Genomic DNA, 25,173 nt, shown 5'->3' with positions numbered 1-25,173 from the left:
GCCCCTTTTCTTTAGGCAAATCTCAAACCCAGGCAGGAATTCTCCAACTGACCTCCTTCTGAGTGTTGCTGACGTAAGAGACTGTTGCAAGTTCCACATTTCACTGGTTTAATACCAAGTGAACTTTTCCTTAGTATAGTGTTGTTTTGTTTTGTTTTTTAATTCTTTGTAACAAGATACTTATAGCTTCTAAATGCTTAAAGACACTAAGCTCGGGGACTGGTGGTGGCTAATTATAGACCTTGGAGCTAGGATTCCTTTTTCTCTTCACTCATCTCTGGGAATTGTATTTTAATGTTGTAGCTTTCTGTAGAATTTGGATTTAGAATGCCTCACTCTTCATTCCAGATCTAGCATTTACTAACCTTGTAACTTTAAGCAAGTTACTTAGCATTTCCCAGCATTAGTTCTCTCCCCTCTAAAACACGCATGACATCTCCTCACAGAATCGCCTTGATGTAAACTGAGATAATGCTTGTGAACTTCTTAGCATAATGATAGGCCAATGTGTGCGATCAATAAATATTAGATATTACTGTTGGCAAATTTTAAATCTATGAAAAGCAATAATTTATTTTTTCTCCAGACTGTATAAACAATAAGAGGAATGCAGTAATAAATTTATGCATTAAACTTCCCAACTCTACTGGAACTTTTCTGATAATCTTGGTCAGAAAGCTTATATTTAAAAATAGAATAATTTAGACTAATAATAAATTGACTTCAATAAGGTATCTTGGTAGAGGGAGTACACAGTTTATTTCTTAATGTCTTTTCTTAAAATTTTTATATTTAAGTAAAATCATTTTATTTTTCCTTCTCTCTCACTCGTGGGTGTGAAGAGAGAAAGTGGGCAAAGCCAGAGAGTGAGCAGGAGATGGTGGGGTTGGTCAGGGGAGACTTTTCTGAAGGACATGTGTTGCTGAATTCTATAGAGAAGATAGCTGCATTCACCTTGGGGGAAAGAGGAGGGGAAAACACAGGGAATGGGCAAAGAGTACAGGTTAAAATCTCTCAAGGATCCCAAAGGCAGTATTGTTCCTGAGTTCACTGTAGTGGTAGCAAAATCTTTCCTGCCTGTCTTCAGTCATGTGAATTACTTGGGAGCCCAATCTTCCCGATTGTTGCCTTGTCTGATATGACAATGAATTGGAGACAGATTTCCATGTTTAAGGCTGCATGTCCCAAAGTCATGCCATGATGGATAGATGAAAGATGTTACATTATGCCATTTTGTAAGATGTCATTCTAGCCTTCAAAAAGGAAAAGAGGTTACCTATTTCCATATTCCTCAAGGTGCAGGCTTCCACATAAGTGACAAACATTTAGCACGAGCTCTTTACTTCTGATGCCACTTGAGTTCTCATCACCACATATTAAATAGCTCCACCTCTCATGACTTCCTATTCCCAGTACCTCGATTTGTATGCCTTCATGGCACTTAACATGAAATACATTATGCAATAATTTGGTTGTGTTTACTTCTATATTCCCACACTCAACATTAGACTTCCTAAGAGCATGACATTATCTGTTTTGTTCACTCTCCCTCCCAGCCCCTAGAAGTATACCTGGTACACAGGAGATATTTAATAGACATATGAACATGAATTGATAATTTCATGAAATAGGAGAAAATTAATCTTTATTTCCATAAGGAAACCATCCTTATGATGGCTCAATGTTTTATCTAAAGCTAGATACTAGTTCTACCAAAGAATCGTTGTGGTATACAGTGCAATAAAGCCAAAGGGAATGAAAATAGTTAGGAACATTTTTAAATAATCAAAAGTTCTAAACTAAAATGTATGGCTCCCTACCAGTACCCTCATTCAAATCACCTGCAGATAAAATTAATTCAAAACTTCAAAACAAAAAAATTAAAAATCTAATCACGTTGTTTATTTTCTTATAAGAACCAAATACCCAGTTATTTAGAAACATATGGAAAGTTTATTGAATCTTTCATTTTACCTGAATAAATGTGATCTTGCAGAGACAATGACTAGAACAACTATTACAATGATAATTTTCACATTTTGAAAAGTGCATTTTTCCAAAATTTGTTGTATTTGTAAATCACCACCAAGAAGAACAACTACATTTTTTTTTCTAAATTTTTATTTTCCCAACAAACACCAAAGGGGAAAAAAAAAAGGCCAATTTCTCTTGTCAAAGCCTGGGTTTGCAGAAGAAATAGTTATTTTAACAACATCAATCTCAACTTGTTCTTCACAGAAGTCTCACACCCAACACTCGAAGCTATCCTTTGTCAGCACACTGGGGTTTAACATGCGCGGCAACATTAGCACTAATGGTGGTCCTGCACACATCAATCCCCTGGCTGTCAGTGACAGAGCAGACCCAACAGAAGACACTTGTTGAACAGCCGAGAGGATTGTGTCACAGTTATCCTCTACAGCATGACTGATGTCCTTTCATTTTTCCCTTTTGTGCTCAGAAAATCAATGGCTATAATAGTCTATTGCAACAAACAGAGAGCAGTGGGATCTGAGCCCATCTGACCTCTCCCAAGACACATCTTCCAGAACATTTCGGGGATCTAGGCCAGCAGTTTAACAAAGAGTGTGTTCTCAAATCATATAAGCTGCCTGCTACATGGAGTTTAATAATGGGCTTTTTCAAAGGAGTCCTTGATTTTGATATTCTCTGTGTTTTTTTACAAATATCAAATATTTCTCTTGCAGATTTTACTGTAGTCCCTTTATTAAAAAAACAAAAAAAAACAGCCATTTGCCACTCAGGAGAGCTGCATTGCACAGACATGCTGTATGGGAATGAGCTAAATCCTATTTTCCAGTAGCTCTAACACTAGTAAAGACACCAAGACATGGCCTTAAAATTATGTTTCTAATATCAATCATTGAGAGCAAACTTACAATAAAACATGAATGTGTTCTGTATAAAAAAGACCAACTCCAACAGATGTATACTACTAATGAAAGCAGGGATTTGTCTGATCTCTCTTGTCCATGAATACTAGACTTTAACATTGCCTACATTAGAATCCTGCCAAATAAAATTAATTCATTAAAGAAATGGTCAGCATGTAAATTTTGAGCATATATATAAATAATGTTCATTTTGTAGCACATTGAAATATACTTCAAACATTTACCTTATAATACGCATTTAACAAGAGAAGGCACATGACATTATTCAAAGAGTTATGACATAGGTTAAAATTCCTGGCTCTCTCATTTATGAGCTTTGTAACCTTGGAGAATTACCTAATCTCTCTGAATCAGCTTTTTCCCTAATAAAATTAGTACAATAGTAGTATCAAAACTTCATCTTACAGTCTCTATCAGAAAGGACGCTCCATGCATAAGAGGTTTTAGCATTCGTTGTTTAGTTTCATTAAAGTCACTATAAATAAAATTTGAGTGACCTTGAGAGAGTAGGACATAAACGGTGTATTTGTGCATATATGAGAAACCCCCAAAACCCAGAATTTATTTATTAAAAATGTGTATTTATTCTTACATGTTTAAACTTCAGTCACCTCAAAGTACTCTCTATTTGATGCAATATACCTATCGAGATTTTTTTTTCCACTGCTCAAAACAGTCTTTGAACTCATCAATTTTGATGCCTTTTAGTGCTTCTGCCATTTAAAAACAATTATTATTGTTCTGTTACATTTGTTCTGCTTTTCTCGCCATTGCTCACCCCTACCCGGTCCCCCCTTCAACTCCCACAGTTAATCCCCACCATTGTCTGTGCCCATGAGTCCTCTGTTCATGTCCTTAGGTTGCCTCTTCCCCTTCTTTCCCTGGTTATTCCTCTTCCTCCTTTCCTCTGGTCATCCATCAGTTTGTTCTTTATTTCCAAGTTTCTGGTTCTATTTTGCTCACTTGTTTGTTTTGTTGACTATGTTCCATTCATAGGTGAGATCATATGGTATTTGTCTTTCACCGCCTGGCTTACCTCTTTTACATCAGCAAAATGTTTCCCTTTGAAGATTTTTTTTCATACAGAGGAAACAAAAAAAAACTAACCCCAGGCAAAGGCCTGTTATAGGGAGGGTGGGACACAGGGGTCATGCCAGTTTTTTGTTGAAAACTGCTGAACACTCAGTGTTGTGTGGGCAGGTGTGCTTGTAAATCACCCATCATGAAATGGGCAAACTTGTTGAGTCTTCAAAAAAAATTCACTGAAACTGAGTGCAGCCTCTCACAACACCACCAGCCTACACACTGATACATACGGGTTTCGAAAACACTCACCTAGGGGGGCAGCCTACATACAAGGGGCCTGCCCTCCAAAAGATAATTCTGGTTTTTTTGGGGGGGTCCTCCCTCTTATATCCATGTATATGAGACAAAGATATATATATGTGTGTGCACATATAATAGTACATACATAAACATGTAGCATAAAAAACATTTAAAATATTTTTAAGTATCATTACATTTATAGGACCAGGATTATTAAATAAAATATGAAGAAATCATAAATGTTGAAGAAATCATAAATATGAAGAAATCTCAAATGCTGACTCATTCAAAAGCAGTCAAAATAATGAATTTTTTTAAAAAAATTATTAAATAGCTTTTACAGTAATTTAAAATAAAATTGTTCATTCCGTGTCTAGGAAAAGTCACTTGTAATCATTAAATATATTTTTGATCCACATTTACTGTTTTTCACCCTAGGAGACTTCCAACTGGTTTTTGATTTGGAGTGGGGGTATTTTCTACTAAAACATTGTGGTAATTTCGCACGTTGCAAGTCAGCCATTGAGCTCTTTGTAATTTTTTGCCCTGAAACTATTTTCCCTTCTCAACCCCTATCCTGACAAAAGTTACATTCAAAATCAGTGTGTTCCCAGAATGGATTTCACAGGCAGCAGTCCCTTAAAAGCCATGAATCCCCAATGTAGCTTGAACTATAGTGCAAAATATGCTGTGCATTTACCTTGAAATACATATTTAACAAGAGAAGGCACGTGACTGAAGCCCACAGTCCTGACTGTGGAACTGGCCACCTTTCGGTAATTATCTCAATGTTGGTTCATTTCCTGTGTTTGTCTTTCAACAGAAGGGGATACAATGCAGTAGCTTGAAAAATGAAAGACCTTCTCATTTACACATGAAAAACCATCTTATGTGGTAGCTCCACAGGGCTGTCTGCAAAGCTCTGTGTATACATCACATTTAAGGGCTTAGATCTCTCGGCACCTGCTGTGTCACTACAGACCCCCACTAGTTTGAAGCCTGTTAGGGCAGGAGACTTTTCGGGCTGTGTCTACAGGACGCCAGTACAGCTAGCTGGTCAACTCAGTTCTTTTGATGAGGAAAAAAAGTCAGTCCCTCCAGTAAGGGAAAATTCATCAAGCCATTTTTTTAGTGTCGTGTAGACAAATAAATTGGTTACCTCCATTTTCCATTTTGCCACCTGTTCTGTGGGGCTATGCAGACTCAGCTACAGGCTCATCATTTGTTTTAATCACATTAAATGCAGCACTGAATCAACTTTTCAATCTGAAAGCTGCCATCTGCTCAACTCCAGAGAAGAGATTTAGAAGATGCTACCAGTTGCAGCCCTACAGAAGCCTGAGGCAGCTTTTCCCAAAGAAAAAATGCAGTCCTGTGTCCTGTTTGTGTGAGACTGCCCTTAAGAGACTAAGTATTTTGTGTATTACTATATGAAAAGATTTATGTCACTGCCCAGTGGTTTATCATGGGGATGTAGTGTTACTGAACTGATAAAAGGACAGTAACCATCATCCAGTTAATAGAGTTATTAACTACAGCTAAATCGGTTCGATAATCTGAAAGCAGCAAGGAGTAGCTCAGAAATTCTCTGACCACCCACACACTGTGAAGGACTTTAAGGGTTGTCACATAAACAGTCTACGGAACAGCGGAGAACATTGTTGTGCATTGGCTCATCTATGAGCCACTTGGAGGGTGTATTTCTCTTGGAAGTTTCTTCCTAGCAGCTTCATCCCTGGTATCAGCTCCTGGGAGTAGAAAACTTACCCATGGGTGATAACACATTAACAAAACTGTAACATTATTTAATATAAGGGGTAAATATATTATTATCTAGCTTCATAAATTACTTGCAATGCACAAAAGTATTACTATTTGTATAATAAAACAGGTACTTTATTATATATATATCTAAATGTTATATTAATATTTTCTACAAAACCAATGTTAAAAAGATCTAACCATTGGTTTTCAGTAAATCAGATCTTAGACATGTCCTTAAATTTGCTACTGCTTACCATTGTATAAGAGGAAAGAAATAAATAGTAAATATCACTTATTTTTTAAAAATCAGTGCTAAATTAAAAATTTCATTAAGCATCTAAAAACATAGCCCTATAGTCATAGCAATAAACCAAGATAGGAATTCTGGGAAAGTCATCTGTACAAAGGGCAAAAGGCTAAATGTGTAAGACTTTCAAGGTCAGGGTTGAATCCTCTTCACATTTACAAAATGCAAAGGCCATTACGCTGCACAATGTTCACATCAGAGGATTACAACCGGCCAGAGTTGTGAGTTGTGTGAAACTAGCTCCCAAACTAGTTTCCATTTTGTTTTCAAGATGCTGTGCTAGGTTAAGACAAAAACTTTTCACCCTCAATTTGAAGCAACCTAGATGAGAGAGAGAGAGAGAGAGAGAGAGAGAGAACCTTGCCCGGCTGATATAATAAAGAAAAAAAATGAACTTAAGCAGCAATTCAAATGATTTAACTGAAACATACAGAAGTTAAGATAGGTCACAGAGGGAAAAAATAAATTTTCTTATAAAAAGCAGACACTAATTTGTCTAGAATGTTTAAGTACAATTTTGCCAGAAGGTAAGAGGATGAATTTTCAGGGTCTTACTGGTTAATTAACAATTTGCTTTAGCAAAACTGGCAAGTAACTCAGTACTATTATATAAAGACCTAATGTTTATTAAACCTGATATATCCTGGATTTTTAAAACAGATAATCTATAGAACCAGTCCCTGTGTTCAGTAAGCAAATACCTGTCAAATGGGAGAGGAGGGTTATGAATGTTTTGTGATAGTCTAAAATACTCCCCAACTGTGGTAGCATTTATCCATTGAAGTTTTCTAAGACGGGACACATGGAAAGGAAATTGTTTTGTGTATGTCTGGAAATGTCTTTATCCTGCCCTCAGATTGATTAAAGCTTGGCTACACAGAGAACTATTCATGGAAATAATTTAGTCCAAATTTTAAAGAATCATGTTCAGCATTCAGTATTGCTACTGAGAGGTCTTACACCAGTCTGATTATGATCTGTCACGTATAATCAATTTTCCTAAAAAATCTAGCTCCTTCTCTTTATTTGTGACATTTAAATATGTTATACTGCCTGGGAAGGAGTCATTTCTCAATCATTTTGCTGAGTGCTTCATGGACCCGTTCTAAAACTTCATATTCCCCACCTTCCTGAAAAAGTCATCTAATTTCTCTGATATTTACTATCACCTGATTCTTTCCTTCTTTATCTCCTTCTGAAATTCCTATTAGTTGAGTATTGAACTAATACTCTCTTTGTGTTAGATTACATCCTTTTTTCTTTTAACTTTTCAATTTTTAACTATTATATTTTTCATTTCAAAGAATTTTTTCTCAATCACTGAATGTTTCTTTATCATACTGTTTCTGTTTGATGAGTAAATTTTCTCTTATTTACAAAGAGATAAGAGAAAATTTTCTCTTTCCCCTTGTAGACTTTTATTGCTCTTATTCCTTTCTGTTCTCTTCATTGTGTTTTAGGCTGCAGTGCCTGCTTTTAATGTACCAAATTTAACCAAAGTTCAACTCTGTTCAACTGTGAAATGAAGAGAGGTGATGTCTATGGTCTTTCAGATGCCAAAGTATAGATCTCAGAGGTAAGGGAACCTTGTAAGTAGGGGACACTTGGGTAGTGGTAACAGATGGAAACAGAGGGGAAAGTCTATAGAAATGATCACTGTTGTCTTTCCTCTGAGAAAGGAACAGCCAAAGTCAAAAACATTTCACTTCCAGAAATGTAAGCTACTCACACAGAGGCAGAATGCCAGCAGGAAGCAAGGGGAAAGGCTCAAGGAAAGTCAGGAAGACAACTCTGAACGCATTTGCATTTACAGTGTTCTCTCTGGCCCTGGTTCAAGGACAAGGGAAGATCCAGGAGCAGGAAACATGTGACCTGAGTAAAGAAAACAATAGAATGAAGAAGGCAGGAGCAGAAACGGTTTGCAAAAATAGTTGTAGCAGGGCACTGGAATTCTGGGGGGAGGGGGAGTGGAATATTAAAAAATAAGGAGACATCAAAAAAGGTTAGGGACAATCTATTCTGTGTTAAAGCCCAAAGGTTACAGAGGTGACCAAAAAATGTTGAGAGGGTCAAAGGAGATTTTTTATTCTAGAATCTAAATAACTAGTGAGAGGAGATCTGACAACACTGCACAAGTCTGCTTCTGGAAAAGCTCCACATGCTTATTTTAGTCATATTTTTCTTATTTTACATTACAAAATTTTGAAAACTAGCTAGAAGCGTATTTTATGTAGTGCATTTCTCTGGCAATACACATGTAATAATTAACAAAGTTTAGAGAGGTAGAATTGTGTTATGAAAAATAAATATTGATGCACATTGAGGACCATTTTATTTACTAATTCATATATTTTGTCACAGCACTAAGATTTCTGAGTGCCTACTATGTACCAAGCCCTAAGATTAAAACATTAACAAAAAAATTAAAAAGAAGTCACCATAATTTTGATAGTAGAAGAAAAAAACAAAAATATGGTATTCTGTGAAATCATTAGTCATTATCAAGTAAACAAACAACTTTGAAAATAACATTTCTTATACCTAAAATCAAGTATTGCTGTAAAACTCCTATAGCACACATATAGTAGGCACTTTATAAGGAGGGGTTATTTTGAAAAAGTCCTTTGCAAACATTTTAAAATGCATCTAGCGATACCAGTGCATTTGGAAAGAGTCATTATGTCAGCAGCACTGACTGACACCGACACTGACACAAGTTCACACAACAGCAAATTGAAAGATAAATAGAGAAAAACAAGCTCAAGAGATGAAACTATGTATCTTTAATTTAAAAGCTCTGGGCTTCAAAAATGGAATATTTGGCACCCTGGTCAGGGTGGCTTAGTTGGTTAGAGCATCTTCCCAAACATCAGAAGTTGTGGGTTCAATTCCTGGTCAGGGCACAAACCTAGGTTGCAGATTTAATCCCCAGTTGGGGCAGCCAATCATCAGTGTTTCTCTCTCTCTCTCTCTCTCTCTCTCTCTCTCTCTCTCTCTCTCCTTCTCTCTCCCCCCTCTCTCTCTCCCTCCCTCTCTCTCCCTCCCTGTCTCTCTCTGTGTCTCTCTCTGTCTGCACCCCCCTCATTCCTTTCTCTATTTTCCTCTCTCTCTCTAAAAGCAATGTAAAAATGTCCTCAGATAAGAATATAATAATGATACTAACATAAAATGGAATTTTTGTCAGTTGCAAGCAGACAGAACAACTCCCTATGATCAGTGCTGTATCAGAAATGCAAAAAGCTGACCAGCACCTAGCCCGGTAAATATCTAGATCAAATACTTATTAGGTGGATGAATGAAGGAAATACCAATGAAGTGGATATGTGTGTGGACTAATGTGGGAAAAGGCAGCACATCAAGGAAGCATGGAAATCCAGGAACATAAAAGATTATAGGGCCACTACAGTCAATTTTCTCTAAATTATTATCATAAGCTGATGGCTAACATTAAAAACCCATATTTCATAGATACTGCATATTTTTTCTTATGCTTAAGCAATCACATACAATTGTTCCATGTATGAGTTCCCTCCTTTTTAATGTATTCTCTTGTTATATCTATAAATGTTCAAGTTAGTCTTTTTTCTCAATTTTACAAGTCATGTACTTATTATTTATACAAAAATTTAAAATATATTTGCATTGTTACACAAATTAGAAAAAAAAAGATAAAAAGCACTAAGGTCCAAAGATTTACAGTTATTTCTTCAAGACTACACAGTAACTAATGTATAGCTGGGTCTCGAATTCTTGTTTTTTGATTAACTAGGCAGAGCTGTATTGAAAACTACTTCAAAATCCTTCTTTCCTTCTTTTCTACAGTGACTTTTCAGATAAGCTATGATGCTTATCAGAAATCATCTTGCTATATCAAACATCCATATTCTACAGGAATAATTTATGTTTTAGGAATCTTTTAGAGAAGATAACCAGCAAAAGCTCACATGTCAATCCCAAACATACTACATTACTATTTTTTAAATAAATTTTTTATTAAATGTATTGGGGTTATGTTGGTTAATATAGTTATTTTGGGTACAAGTGTACAGTTCTATAACACATCATCTGTATACTGTCCTGTGTATTCCTAACCCAAAGTTTGGTCTCTTTCTGTCAACATTTATCCCCTCTTTACCTTCTTCTACCTGCCTCCACCCCCTTTCCCTCAGGTAATCACCATATTTTTCTCTGTGTCTGTGAGGGTTTTGTTGGTTTTTTTTTTTTTTTTGCTTAATCCCTTCACCTATTTCACCCACATCCCCTCCCCCTGACAGCTATCAGTCTGTTCTCAGTATCTATGAGTCTGTTTCTGTTTTGCTTATTTATATTTTTCATTGGAGTCCACATATAAGTGAAAGCATATGGTATTTGTCTTTTTCTGAATGGCTTATTTCATTTGGCATAATACTCGGCATAAAAGTAAGATTTCATTCTTTTTCATGGCTAACTACTGTTCCATTGTATTCAATATCAGAACTTTTTATTTACACATCTACAAATGGACACTTGGGTGGCTTCAAAATCTTGGTTATTGTAAATAGCACTGAAATAAATATAAATGTGCATAAATTCTTTTGAATTAGTGGATTGGGTTTCCTCACATAATGGGGTCTGCCCTGAAGGTATCCTGCCATGTAATATGAAAAATACAGACATTTTTTGAAGAAGATACAAGAAACATTGCACATAGGACAATGACACCTCAGTCACCTTCAGAGTAGACACCTGGGACCTCATACAGTTCTCCCAATTGTCATCAGCTGCCCTGTCATATTTTACTAAATTTCATTGACAATCTGAAATCTCTTTTCTTTCAAAGGTTATTTTACTTTTGGGAAAAACCAAGAGTAACGGGCACCAAATCTGGGTGGTAGTTGGGCTGAGTCACCTCAGCGATTTGATATTCTGCCAAAAAACTCTGCATGAACGGGCACATTGTCATGATGAAGCTGCCAATCACCAGTTGCCCATAGCTGGGACCTTCTGAATCATCCCAATAGTTTACATGGAGAAATGTTCAAGCTTAACACAAAATTTGATGAAGATTCATTGCTCTACTCGCTCATTTTGAATATGACAGCCACACAGTACACATGGTCACTCAATGGCGTCTACCAGCCCCACTGACTAGTACAGTGAAGTCGTCATTGCTTATGCATGAGCATTCCAGTCCACTCTCCTTGGCTGCCAGGTTATATCGGTGTTGCGCAAACTGTTCTTGTCATATTAATAATGGCTTGACTTTTTCTGAACAGACCTCATATTCCCAGAAGTGAAATTGCTGGGTTATAAGGCAGTTTCATTTTCAATTTTATGAGGAACTTCCATACTGTTTTCCAAGTGGCTGATCAACCTGCATTCCCACCAATGGTTCACTAGGGGTTCCTTTTCTCCACATCCTCACCAACATTTTGTAGATTTATTGATGACAGCCATTCTAGGAAGTGTAAGGTGATATCTGAATGTGGTTTTAATTTGCATTTCACTGATGGTTAGTGACCTTGAGCATCTTTTCATATGTCCACCTGGGTATCTGCATGTCCTCTTTGGAGTGATGTTGATTCAAGGTCCCTTGCAAATTTTTTAATAGGAATGTTTGACATTTGGGTGTTTAGCTGTTTAAGTCCCTTACAAATTTTGGAAATTAACCCCTTATCAGATGTATTATTGGCGAGCATGATCTCCTATTCAGTGGGTTGTCTTTTCATTTTGTTTTTATTGCTGTGCAAAAACTTTTTACTTGATATGCTCACAATTGTTTATTTTTCTTTTATTTCCCTTGCCCAATGAGATTTATCAGAAAAAAACTGCTACTAAGAGAAATATCTGAAGTTTTAATGCTTATGTACCGTTCTAGAATTTTTTAACATTTCACAGCTAACATTTAAGTTAATCAATTTTATGTTTATTCTTGTATATAGTGTAAGAAGGTGATCTCGTTTCATTTTTGTGAATACATCTATACAATCTTCCCAACATCATTTATTGAATGGACTGTATTTATCCCTTTGTATGTTTTTGCCTACTTTATCAAATATTAATTGACCAAAAAGGTGTGGGTTAACTTCTGAGTTCTCTCTTTTGTTCCATTGATATATATATGTGTATTTTTATGATATTTTGATTACCATAGCCTTGTAGTATAGTTTAATATCAAGTAGCATAATACCTTTAGCTTTTTTCTTCTTTCTCAAGATTGCTGTGGCCAATCAGGGTTTTTTGAGGTTTCACATAACTTTTTGGAATATATATTCTAGTTCTGTGAAATACACCATTGCTATTTTGATAGGAATTGCTTTGAATCTATGGACTGATTTGGGTAGTATGGACATTTTGATAATGTTAATTCTTTCTACTCATGAACATAGTATATGCTTCTACTTGATATTACTCAGTTTCTTCAGTATCTTACAATTTCCTGAGTAAGGGTCTTTTACCTCTTTAATTAAACTTATTCCTTGCTGTTTTTTTTTTTTAATTCAATTGTAAATGGGATTGTTTTCTTAGTTTTCCTTTCTAATAGTTCATTATTGGTATATAAAAATGAAACTGACTTGTGGATATTTATATTGTATCCTGCTACTTATCAGTTCCAATAGATTTTTTGTGGAATCTTTAGGGTTCTATATATATAGTATTACCTCATCGGCAAATAATGACAGGTTTACTTCTTCCTTTCCTATATGGATGCTTTCTGTTTCATCTTCTTGTCTGATTGCTGTGGCCAGCACTTCCAGTCCTATGTTGAATAACAGAGGTGAAAGCAGACATCCCTGTCTTATTCCTGATCTTAAGAGGAATTATTCTAGTTTTTCCCGGTTGACTGTGATTTTGGCTGTGGGTTTGTCACATATGGATTTTATTATGTTAAGGTGTGTTCCTTCTGTTCACACTTTGCTGAGAGTTTCTATCATAAATGGCTGCTGAATTTTATAGAATGATTTTTCTGCATCTGTTGATATGATCGTGTGAATAAATCCCACTTGATCATGGTATGTGATCTTTTTAATATATTGCTGGAACCATTTGTAATATTTTGTGGGCGATTTTAGCACCAATGTTCATCAGGGATGTTGGCCTATAATTTTTTTTTCTTTGTCATGTCCCTATCTTCTTTTAGAATTAGGACAATACTGGCCTAATACAATGAGCTTGGAAGTCTTCCCTCCTCGTGAAATCATTGGAATAGTTTCACAAGGAGAGGAGTTAATTCTTCTTGGATAGTTTGGTAAAATTCCCCTCAAAGCCATTTGGTCAAGGACTTTTGTTTGCTGGGAGTTTTTTGATTACTCCATCAATTTCATTACCTGTAATCAGTCTCTGGATTTTCTGGCTCTTCCTGATTCAGTATTGCAATATTGTGTGTCTAGGAATTTGTTCATTTTGCCTACATTGACCAATCTGTTGGCACATAGTTGTTCATAATGTTTTCTTATAATCTTTGTATTTTTGTGGTGTCTTTGGTTACTTCTCCTCTTTCATTTCTGATTTTATTTATTTGGGTCCTCTCTTTTTCTTCTTGAAGAGTTTTGCTAAAGGTTTATCAGTCTTGATTATATATTCAAAGAACCAGTTCTTGGTTTCATGGATTTTTTATATTGCTACTTTTAGAACACTATTTCATTCATTCCATCTCTGATCTTTTTTTTTCCTTTTAATCAATTGGAGCTTTGTTTTTTGTTCTTTTTCTAGTATAAGATTTTGGTCCTGTACGAGGACTCCTGGTTTTCTACCAGAACCCTGTCTCTCCATCAGACAGAATCCCTGATGATTTTCATTGCCAGATGTTATTTGGGCACCTCTTCCCAGCTCTGGTGCTCCGGGCTGGGGAGCCCAGTGTAGGGTCCTCAGGGGCTACTTTTGCAGCTGGGCTATCCCTGCTGTTTCTCTACTACCACACATAGGTGTGGGGCCAGTACTTTTAGCATCTCTCTTCTTCCTACCAGACTGAATGTGGCTTCTTCTGTAATTCTTGGTTATAAGACTTTTGTTCACCCAGTTTTTAGTTGGTTATTCAGGTTTATTGTTCTATAACTTAATTGTAATTTCATTTTGGTACTTTAACCTACTTTGTTTCCATCTTGCATTCCCCACCATCTGGGTATCTTCTGTGGTGAGGTGTCTGTCTGGAGCTTATGCCCATTTTAAATAATTGGGTTGCTTTGCTTGTTTTCTTCATGTTGAGATTGAAGAGGTTATATACATTTGGATACCAGATTTTTATCAAATCTATTTTGAAAACACTTTCTTCAAATCTGTGGTTTATCTTAAAATCAGTTAGAAGACAGATATCCACAAAAACATCCTCCTCTGCTCTCTCTCCTGCTCTACCTACCATGAGGGGCTTTTTTCTTTTCCTTTTAGGAGAGCTTGATGAATCCCCACTTGGAGGGGGCCCCATTTCTGGGAAGAAAAGAGATTATATTATGGATTCTGATCTCACCTGCCAGCCTCAGACCAAGTGGACTCCACTTGATCTTTCAAGGAGATGAGGCTCTCTCTCTCTCTTTCTCTCTCATCCCCACTGAGCAGAGTCCCCTCACAGAAGCTGAATGTGCTGGGTATGTGGGCTGGCAGCTCGCACAGGGTTAGAGGAAGGGTCACTGATTGAGGACACTGGGGTATGGTTTAGGGGCTTTGGCCTGCCCCAAAGCCTCCAGCCTGATACTCTGACTTTCTGGCACCTTCAGTAGGACCCTTTGTAATGTCCCTTCTGCTCACGGAAGCTCAAGTGGGTCTTTCTTTTTCAACTGAGAACTTCACCTGGATAGAGGACAATCACCAGGGTGGTCCCTGTGACTGGCTGAGCTTTTCTAGTTTGCTTTCCTGACAGAGAGGGCAGGACGCCTCACTTGGAGGGAGAAGGATCAGACCAGGGTGTGAAGGTTGTGTTGATGTTGAGACCTCTGTATACCTGAGGTTGATTTTCTTTTTTTTTATAATTTTAATTTTTTATTGTTATTCAATTACAGTTGTGTGCCTTTTCTCCCCATCCCTCCACCCCACCCCTGCCAAATCCCCCTCCCTCCCCCACCTCCCCCCTCTCCCTTGATTTTGTCCATGTGTCCTTTATAGTAGTTCCTGTAATCCCCTCTCCTCACTGTCCCCTCCCCACTCCCCCCTGACCATTGTTAGATTGTTCTTAACTTCAATGTCTCTGGTTATATTTTATGATCTCACCTTTAACTGTAACATAATAAACAAAATATAACCAGAGGTTGATTTTCTAAGTTAAGATGAGATCCATATTCCAGTCATAAGGCACTGTGAAAATGGAGCAGAAATCAGGGCCTGTCATACTCCCCATTGACACTAGTTGTCCAGATTGGAACCCTCCATGCTACCCAGACCCTAGCTGTCCACACTGGGGACTCTTCATGCCCCATTGACAATATCATAAGGGGTAAAGAGGCTGTAGAGACAGAAAAACAGCAGTTGATGCGGAAGATGTGCTCTTGAACTGTACATTCATGACAGCCCAGCCAAAGGAACACAAATGCCCTCAGTCCTCTTAAAACTCTATGAAGCTCTATGACCGAGAGAGAATATACATTTTCAAGCCTACATTTTAAGTATTAAGAAAAAATAATTATGTAGTGATTAAAAAGTATAATTTCTAAGTAAATTCCCAGTTCTTGCTGCCAAAAGGGATATTCAGTGATGTCACAAGGGAATTTTCTATAGGACTCAAAGTTCTCTGTAATGTGCAGGCAAGACTTGAGGTACTGTAACCGAACACAGGTACAGTTGCCCACCCCTTGGAAAACCAGTACTGGAGAGGCAGGTGCTGATATAAAGCAAAGTGGTTTTATCCAGGGGCCAGTAACCTGGAAGATGGGAGATTCTTATCTCAAAGCCCATCTCATCATCTCAGCCATCCTGACTAGTTTATATAGGGGGACCATGGGAAGAGGAGAAGTAAGGAATTTCTGGCTCCGTGCAGTTTCTGAGTTCTGCTCTTTGGTGGTTTCAGTGTGTCCTGAGTGCACCATCACGTAGATTCATTGCTCCATCTGCAGTTTCACTGCTAATATCTGGGAACAGGACCTGCAGGCTGTATTTCTAATGGTTCTGCGTCGCCGATGCTTCCACAATTCTTGTGGTCAGGGTCTTTCCTTGTGGTCAGGATCATGTCTTGGTGAATCAGGAGCTGCAACTGCTGATGTCTATAAAATACTTATAAGGAAACTTTTAATACATGAATCATGAGTCTGTTGGTACAGCCTGTTGTATAATTACCACCCAACTAGTATATTATGTTTACTTCAATAACTGTTATAGTTCCAGGGGTCAGCAAAGGGCGGGAAGGCAGGGCGTTCTCTGAAGAAGCGAATAGGCACAGAACACACTAGGAATATTAGAAAAGACTGTTGAAGACTCAACTCAAACTCAAGCCTTAGTCCCCCATTCCCAATGTGCATTCCGAAGATCAGAACTTTAGCTCTCCCAACCCATTCCTGGCTCCTGGAGTACCACACGGGTTTCTAACCTCTGGAGAATAGACTGTCTACTTAGGGCAGAGTAAGAACAAATGGGGCCAAGACAAAACATAACATATTTGAAGAAAATGAGGAAATGCATAATTCTTGAATTTGAAAATACTGAATTGGTCTGTCAGAATGCGTGTGCATGTGTGTGTACATATGTACATATCTGAACATGTGTTTGTGTGTGTACATCTCCCATAAGTCTCTGTGAAGCTTTTCTAACTTCAGAAATGTAAAATACTACTTATATAAAACATATCATTTGGAGGTTTTCTTTTACTATACTTATTTCATTTTGTGAATTTTTGACAAGCCATTAATTTAAATTTATGTCAGTTGTTCTGAGTGTAGATGGTATAGATTAATCAAAACAATAGCAAATTAGCCAAACTTAAGTATAAAATAAAGTTTTACCTATGCATTGATGAAAGTAAAAAAGTTATTATGTAAAAATATGTTGACATTTATAACAATGTGAATAAAACTCAAGGGTATTATGCTAAGTGAAATAAACCAGACAGAGAAAGGCAAATACTGCATTTTGTCACTTATATGGGAATTTTTTTTAAAAAGCAGGTGAAAAAGTGACAGCCAGGGACTGAAGTTGGTGGAAATGGTGGGGAGAGGCTGGTAACAGGGTACAAACTTTCAGTTATAAGATGAAGACCTGAGGACCTAGTGTACAACATGGTGATTTTTAGTTAACCCTGTATGTGTATCTAAATTTGCTGAAAATAGAACTTAAGTGTTCTCACAGAAAATAAATAAAAGTAAATGTGTGAGGTGAAAAAATGCAGTTGAGGACAGAGGAGATTCTAAGAGTATCAATCCCTGCAAAATAGCCAAAATTCCTGAGAGAGCTTCAGACTTTCAAAAGTTACCCATTTGGAAATTGGTGGATTCTTTCCAAGATTCTCAAGACATACAGGAACCACGTAATACCAGGCTTCCAAGTGGAATAAATAGAAAATTGATGAAGGTCTAGAAGCTCCAGGAGAGTGAAGAGATGGAGTCTGCTAGGCTGGGTGGGGGAAGGGCTGTGGTCCAGCTTACTCCCTTCTGCCCCCTCCCCCACATTCTGGAGCCCTTTGTGACTAGACCACAGCTCTGTGATGTGGCCCTGGGCCTGTAGTTCACAAGCCACTCCCAGTGCTCAGTTGCCTGAGGGAAGCAGTGGGATTCAGTTTATGGAGAATCCTGCCTTTTCTTTAAAAGATGGTGATTAATATCATCTTCACCATCTCGTGTGGACTGTTGCTCTTCCTCCTATCACTCCCCTTTGGAGAGTAATCCATCCCTACCTAGGGACCATAGAAACATCAGGAAAGTAAGGAATCCTTGGCCCAGACCCAAAACAGATGATCTTTTTTCTGTTCTTATTTCCTCTTTTCTGAATCACCTAGACAGACTCCTGAGATGGGAAAGAATAAAATGACTATTCTCAGTAAATAATAGAATATTCTCCTTGCAGGACTATGCCAAGCTGGGCATGGGTTAAGTCAAGCACAAGGATTTCTATCCAAAGATCTCAGACCAGGAGTTCAATGTGGTCGGAGGCTATAGGGCACAGCCCCAAATGCAGTGGCCAGGGGCCAAGTACTAGATAATAAGAGTTGGATCTCTGCAGGGGGCACACCCAGAGCCCTGGTTCACCAGCTGCCTTCTTATGGTAGGTATCTTGGGCAAGCCTCTCTTTTTATTTAAAAAAAATTTAACCATCACCTGAGAATATGTTTCTTGGAGTGAGAAGAAGAGGAGGGGAATGAGGGAGAAAAAGAGAGAGAGAGCAACATAGATGTGAGAAACATTGATTAATTGACACCCATACACACCCAAAACGGGGATTGAACCCACAACCTAGGTATGTGGTCTGACTGGTAATTGAACCCACAACATTTTGCTACAACCAGTTGAACCACCCAACCCAAGTGAGCCTCTCCTTTGCTGGGCCTGATCCAAGGGAAGTTCAGAGACCCTGACAGCTTCTGAACAAAGGCTGGGGTGGGGCTGTGGCCTCAGGAAAGCAGAGTCCTACCTGACGAAGCTCAGATGGGCCTGTAGGTCTGAGAATATCTATGTTTCTTGAGCAGAAGAAAAGTGACACAGAAAAGTTATGGTCAGTCTTATATTGAAAATCTTTCTCTACATTGTTGAAAGAAGTAAAACCATAAATAATTTTTATCCACTTCCAAAATAAAAGGGGAAAAGCCATGGAGCCCCATTAGTTAAATGTAGAAAGCCATACTGTTAATGAACACCGAGCATCTACAGCTTGTCTAGAGAGAGTGAGAACGGGGAGCCATCCCCTCATTTTTTCTTGTCTCTCAGCAACCAGTGGAGCCAAGGTGGAGGAGCAGGAAGAAAAGTGGAGATTTGAAAGGCAAGCTTCTGCCCCTGGGCCTTGTGCCCAAGAGTATGCCTCCATCTGTCTTGTCCATGAGGGCCCAGGGCCAGGGCCCAGAGGATGCCAGCTCAGCAGCCTGTCTGTCAGGAAACAGAGCCATTGGGAGGTTCCTGGGAAGGAGATCAGAATATGGGTGCTTCTTAGATTATGCTTGGAATGAATCCTTGAGAGCCTGGAAATGGGTGTTTCCTTAGCAAGGGGGTCCCATCAGGGGTATTTGGACTGTCCTCCACAGACAGTGTCTGACTGGGAGAGGGGCCTACATGTCTGACTGTGTGCACATTGTCTACTTGTGCTCAGATACCTCTGTGAGGAGCCCCCTGCCCTTTCTTCTCCATACAGGGGAGTTGTGAGGGCTGCAGGTAACAGTAAATGTGGAAGCAATTTGTAAATAACAAAGTGCTGCCTGTCACAAGTCTTGCTATCTCTATTAGGGATCATGTGGCCTTGACCCTGATACTTAGGCTCTGGAGTCAACTCTCCCAGGCATCTCCCCTAAAGGGCCATTGCAATCAGCCTCCTCTAGGACCCCCAGGCACTGCTTCACCACGTGACCCTGTCTCCTGATTTCCAGGCTGCAGAGATTGTCTGCAAGAACTAAAAGAGCCTTAGGACCTGATTTCTTTTCTGCATAGGTAAAGAGTTTTCTTCCCCTTCTGTCCTGCAATTTCCTCTTTCCAGAACCTATGATATGACCTCAAGGCTGCATATCACCTTGGACTGACCTGGGAGAGGGGCCATGGAGACAATGTGTGGTTACAGCCCTGGGGTGAGAGACAGCATTAGCACCTGGAAGTTAGCTTGGAAACCATGGAGAACTCTGGGCCACAGGGGCTCACCTCTGCCTAGCCTGCCCATTTGCTATTATTTTCAGCCTCTGCTTTCATCTCCTGCAGCCACCTGGGGAGACTCCTGGATGAGGGAACCTTTTATCAGTATTTACATTGAGACCCTGCTGGTGAAGTATGTAAAGAAGTACCCATGGGAGCCCCCTAGCTTGGCCAGGCGCTTGTGAAAAATGCTGCTCCCATCATGTCCAAATCTCACTCTGGCTCCACTGGCCCTGTGTCCTCTTCCTCTGGCTTCCATCCGGTCAGCAGAACATTATGATCAATCTGTCTGGAAGAGAATTCCACTGCTTATCATTCTGAAGAGCTAATCTCCAGCTAGGTCCTTTTGGGCATCTCTCATCCCTGTTACCTCAGCCTTTGGCTGCTCAGACTATCCCATTAAGTTTCTGTCCCGGCAGTGGGTGACTACCAAGGCCTTGTTCTTCCCCACCTCAACATAGCATGAATTCCAGAAAGAATATCTGTTCTACCACTAAACTGAGGCTTCATTCTGGGAGGACCCCATGGACAGGCCACTGGAGATACTGATCGGCTAGAAAGCAGAACTGAAGATTTGGAAGGAGAAAGAAAAGGATGGGTCATTATTAGAACAAAAGAGCTTAGACTTCCTCCTGAACTATTTGGAGAATGAATGGAAGTCACTGGGTGCTGAGCAGAACCCCACAACCCCCCAACTCTTCTGGAGCATGAAGGACAAACCAGAGCAGGTGTCCAGTCCTTGGCAGTTCTCACATCTCCAGCTCTTGGGGGACTATCAACAGCAGAAATACAGCCAGTTTTCCTGAGGTCTCCCCTCCCAGCACAGAGAGTTGCTGGTGGCTACTGTCTGGGTTCTTAGAGACCCCTCCTACTTCTTTCTGTTTTATTCAGTGGAGTCTCTAACCATTTCCCAGCTCCAATTCAGCCTAGAACACCTTCAGGGCTTCCCCAGGCCCCACCATTGCCTCTCCCTGGGGTCCAACCCTAAACTTTCACTGGAAACTTGCCCCTGCCCCAGCTCCCATCTCTGGCTCAGATCCAGATCCAGACTCATATGCTCCCTCTCAATCCAATCACCTTCTTTGCTGCCCTAGATGAGCACCTCTGAGTTCTCTTGCCCTACAATTTAAAATAAGGTACAATCATTCTTACCAAATGACATTCAGCACTGGGAATAGAACAGGGAGAGGGCTTTATCCTCTGTGAACACAACATCTCAGGAAGTCTTTAGATAATCACCCTTAACATTTCCCAGCACAGTAGGGCCTCCCATGACCACAGGTCAGCTTCCATTCCTCACAGGGACTTTATGAGACCTACTCTCCAGGAGCAACATCTTCAAAAGAAGCTCATCACAGATGAACAGGGTGGTCTTTGCTTCAGGTTTCAGGTGTCTCTAGAACTGATGAAAGCTCAGGGCCAATTCCCAGGGTCTATCAGGTACAAGACAAGCAAGGGTCCCAGAAGCTCTCTCTATTTACAAATAAAAGCAGCCAGGACTCACATAAGATGGAGCCCAGGTACCATAGAAGGTCCCATAGCAAGGACCAACCAAGGAAGGAATTTAGTAGGGGTCCACGGCAGTGTATGAGGAGGATCCCAAAAGTTCTCTCCAGGAGCTGAATCAGCTTCACAGTGAAATTTCTGGGAATGAACTCTAAGAAAGCAGAAAGACACCTGAGGCCTCTTAAGAGTGAATCAGGAACTTGCTTACACAGAGGCCCAGAAAAGAAACATCTAGAAAAATTCTTAGGACCCCATTTGGGCAGGAAGTTACAACACATCAGCTAGGGTTTCATCCCATGAGTGTGGGTTGCTACTGGCTTGCTGCCAACCATGCTTTTCTTAAGTGCCACACTTGCACAGGTCCCAGAAATCAAGCATCCTTGAAGGGTTGGGAACATCACATAAACACCTTCTCTGAGCTTCTCCTTCCTTATTCTACTCACTTGACAGGTGCTGGAAGCATACATGATTAGGTTTCAGGAGAGGCATGGGTGGGGCCAGCCCCTCTAGGCCTTTAAGCCCATAAATCTGAAGCTATGTGAGGCTCAGCACTGCCCCTTCCACCGTCCCCTTCCCCACTTCAGCTGTCCGTGTATCTGCAGTCCACTCAAAAGCCAAGTTCACCAAGGTCTTGGGGAAACCAGCTCAGCCTCAGCTCTTTGGGGGAGAGAAGATGATAACAAAACTCATTTCTCACCCCAGTAGGACCACTCCCTACCACCTCACCTGTTTCTGAGGAAATCCTGAGGCCCTGGGAGGGAGCCTCCCATGGCCTCTGGTTATGGCCACTGGCCCTCAGAGGACAGTGACCAGATGGGAAGGCAAGAAGTCTTCTCAGCCCATCACACTCAGCCTCATGTGAAAATCTGGCATATTGGGACTGTCCTGGGGATTGAAGAAGGAGCCTGGAGCCAAATCCAAGTTCAGGAATAGCCAAGAATGAGCCAAGGGAGGGGAGAGGATCTCAGGCTTCTGGAGATCCCTATGATATCACAGCAATACTGGCAATGAACCTAGGGTCCCAAGCTTAAAGGGCTGAAGAAGCCAAGGAGGCAGTGGAAGCTGAGTAGACTCCTGCTTGGAAAGTCACTGTGGAACCCAGTGTGCTGGGCAGTCTCCCAAACCAATAATATGTATATGAGGAGTCTAGGTCTCTAGGGCTCAGGGAAAACTCCTCACCACATACAGTCAGTGGACCAAGATTCAGAAGGCCAATGCCTTCAAAGATTCCTGGTAAGGTTGAGCTCCAAGGAAATGCAGAGTCACAGAACAAGCTTCAAGGCCATGCCACTGGCTTGCCCCTTTATTACTGTCACACAGACATGCTCCTTCAAGACTGTGCCACTGACAGGCTCCTTTAAGACTACGCCACCAATGTGCTCCTCAAGGATTCTCACAATGATGTGCTCCTTGCCACAAATCTCTGGGCTTCTCACAGGTCACAGTACAGTTCCCAGAAGGAAAATAGCAGCTTCCCAAGTGCCATGTGACCCCATATTGAGTGGCCAGAACCACCAGGGGCAGCGGGAGCTCTGGATACCAAAACTTAAGGACCCATTTAAGAGCAAACACAAGATGTTTGTCCCCACTGATGGGAGGGAGAATATTAGAAGGCCCAACACAGAAGAGCTTAAAGAAGGGCTGGCAGAACTCAGGGCCTCACAAGTCAGTGAAATGAGCAACCCTGCCAGGTCAGGGGAAGAGGAAATACCCTTGGGAGCACATACCTCCAACTCCTGCCAGGAAAGGACAGGTGTCCCCAGAAAGCCCCTTCAAAAAATTGATAAGGCACTTTCCACAGTACCTTAACCTCAATAAAAGGGCAAAGGACCAGAGGACCCCTTTAAAAAGGCAAATTTGCCTCAGCCATTGCCCAGCGTCAGGAAACAGTCAAAAGCAAATAAGTTATGGATGATACACCTGTTGAAGCTCAGGTGCTCCTGAGAGCTGTTGGACAGATCCTGGTGTAGAAATTATGACTTTATCAAGGGCTTCATGCCAAGGAGTACAATCAGCACAAAAATTAATTCCAGGACCCAGTAGGTGGGTGTCCCTGTTACTTCAAATTTGTCTCCTGCTTACGGCAGAGAAGAGCGATAAAAGATGTGGCCTACAGTCACCAAGCCACCCCGAAAGGCCACAACTGCTCTAATAATAGCATGTGATCCAGATCTAGGGATGGCAAGTAGGCCTTCCTACTAGGGAACCAGAGTGTCCAGGTAGACGCTTCCCACATGGGCAAAGGGTGGCGGAGGTTCAGGACACCCACATTATTACCCAGTGTGCTATCTTCCTCTGGCTTACTAGGATGTGTTCATGCCTTTCCTGGTAGGAAAACTTTTCTCTAAGAAAAACTTCAGTTCACATCCTCCATGTACTAGTGGCTTATTCCTACCACAAATTTGTTTCCCAAAATACATATTTGTTTGGTTTTTTTCCTCATGAGAGCTTGTGGCCCCTGTCTGTGTCCTGTGGGAAGAAGAGGGATAAGGGTCTCCTTTTCCTGAGTGCCTGCTTTGGCTTCCAGAAGGAACAGGGCCATGGTAGCAAGTTTACTGCAGTGAGGGACACTCACCCTCACTCCCATTCCCATAATGCACCTTGTTTCCAAATCATTATTACAAAGACAAATGAAAGCATTCAGGCATTGTCAAGATAAGCAAAGTATAAGATCTGGCTTAGCTTATCCTTTTTTTGCTTTATCTCTACCTTGAACTTTTGGTCTGTAAGGGAGGGTTTGCAGAGGCTGCAATACCCTCACTGTTTAGGAAGAATCACGGAGTGGGAAAGGGATTTGGGGGGCAGTGCTGGTTCTGAGTCAAGAGGTGGGAGAAATCTTGCTCTGGATTTCTTGGTTGGGAATAGGTAATCCTTGCCCTGGGAGCCTTTCTCTTATTCATGAAGCTGGGATGGATATGGCCTGGCTAACCCCTGTTACACTTCCAATGTCTTGGATGGCAGCACCAGGCTACTTACTTTAGTTGTAATATGGAGCAGAGTGTGGATAGCATGGGGTAAGGACAGTGGTGGGCATTTGTAGGTGGACTGGGACATGGGGCAGGGCAGAGGAAGGATGAGTGGGACCTTCCAGCTGAGCCTGTCATTCCATGTCCAATACCTTCATCCTCTCCACTCCCAACTCCTCCTCCTCTCTCCATTCTTGAGGTCTCAGCACCCTGTATTCGGACCCCTGCTTTCCCAAACAAGGCACAAACTAGATAAGGTGACCTGCACCCAACATCACAAAATTATGTTTCTATTACATGGAGTATCTCTATTTCTAGAGACCTGACCTAAATAAATAGAGATTTACAGACATAGATGTTCCCTTCAGCATGATTATGGGAGCAAAAAATCAGAAATGGCCCATGTTTCACAGCAGAGGCTTTGGACATTCTGCTGTGGGGACACAGAACATGCCAAGGACCCTGTCAGTGTTTACCTTTAGGGAATTGAGGTCTCTGAAGGGTACACAGCTGGGAATCCTCCTTGCTTGACACCCAGAAATACACACACACACACACACAAATACACACAGGTACCCATAAGTGGTTGCAGATCACAGGTACACCTGTGCACATGCAGACATTATGTGCACACACAGGGAAAGTATACTGGAATGGTGAGCATCCCT

Source organism: Desmodus rotundus, chromosome 1 (assembly GCF_022682495.2).
Source record: "Desmodus rotundus isolate HL8 chromosome 1, HLdesRot8A.1, whole genome shotgun sequence".
Classification (NCBI taxonomy): domain Eukaryota; kingdom Metazoa; phylum Chordata; class Mammalia; order Chiroptera; family Phyllostomidae; genus Desmodus; species Desmodus rotundus.
This window is presented reverse-complemented; position numbering follows the sequence as displayed.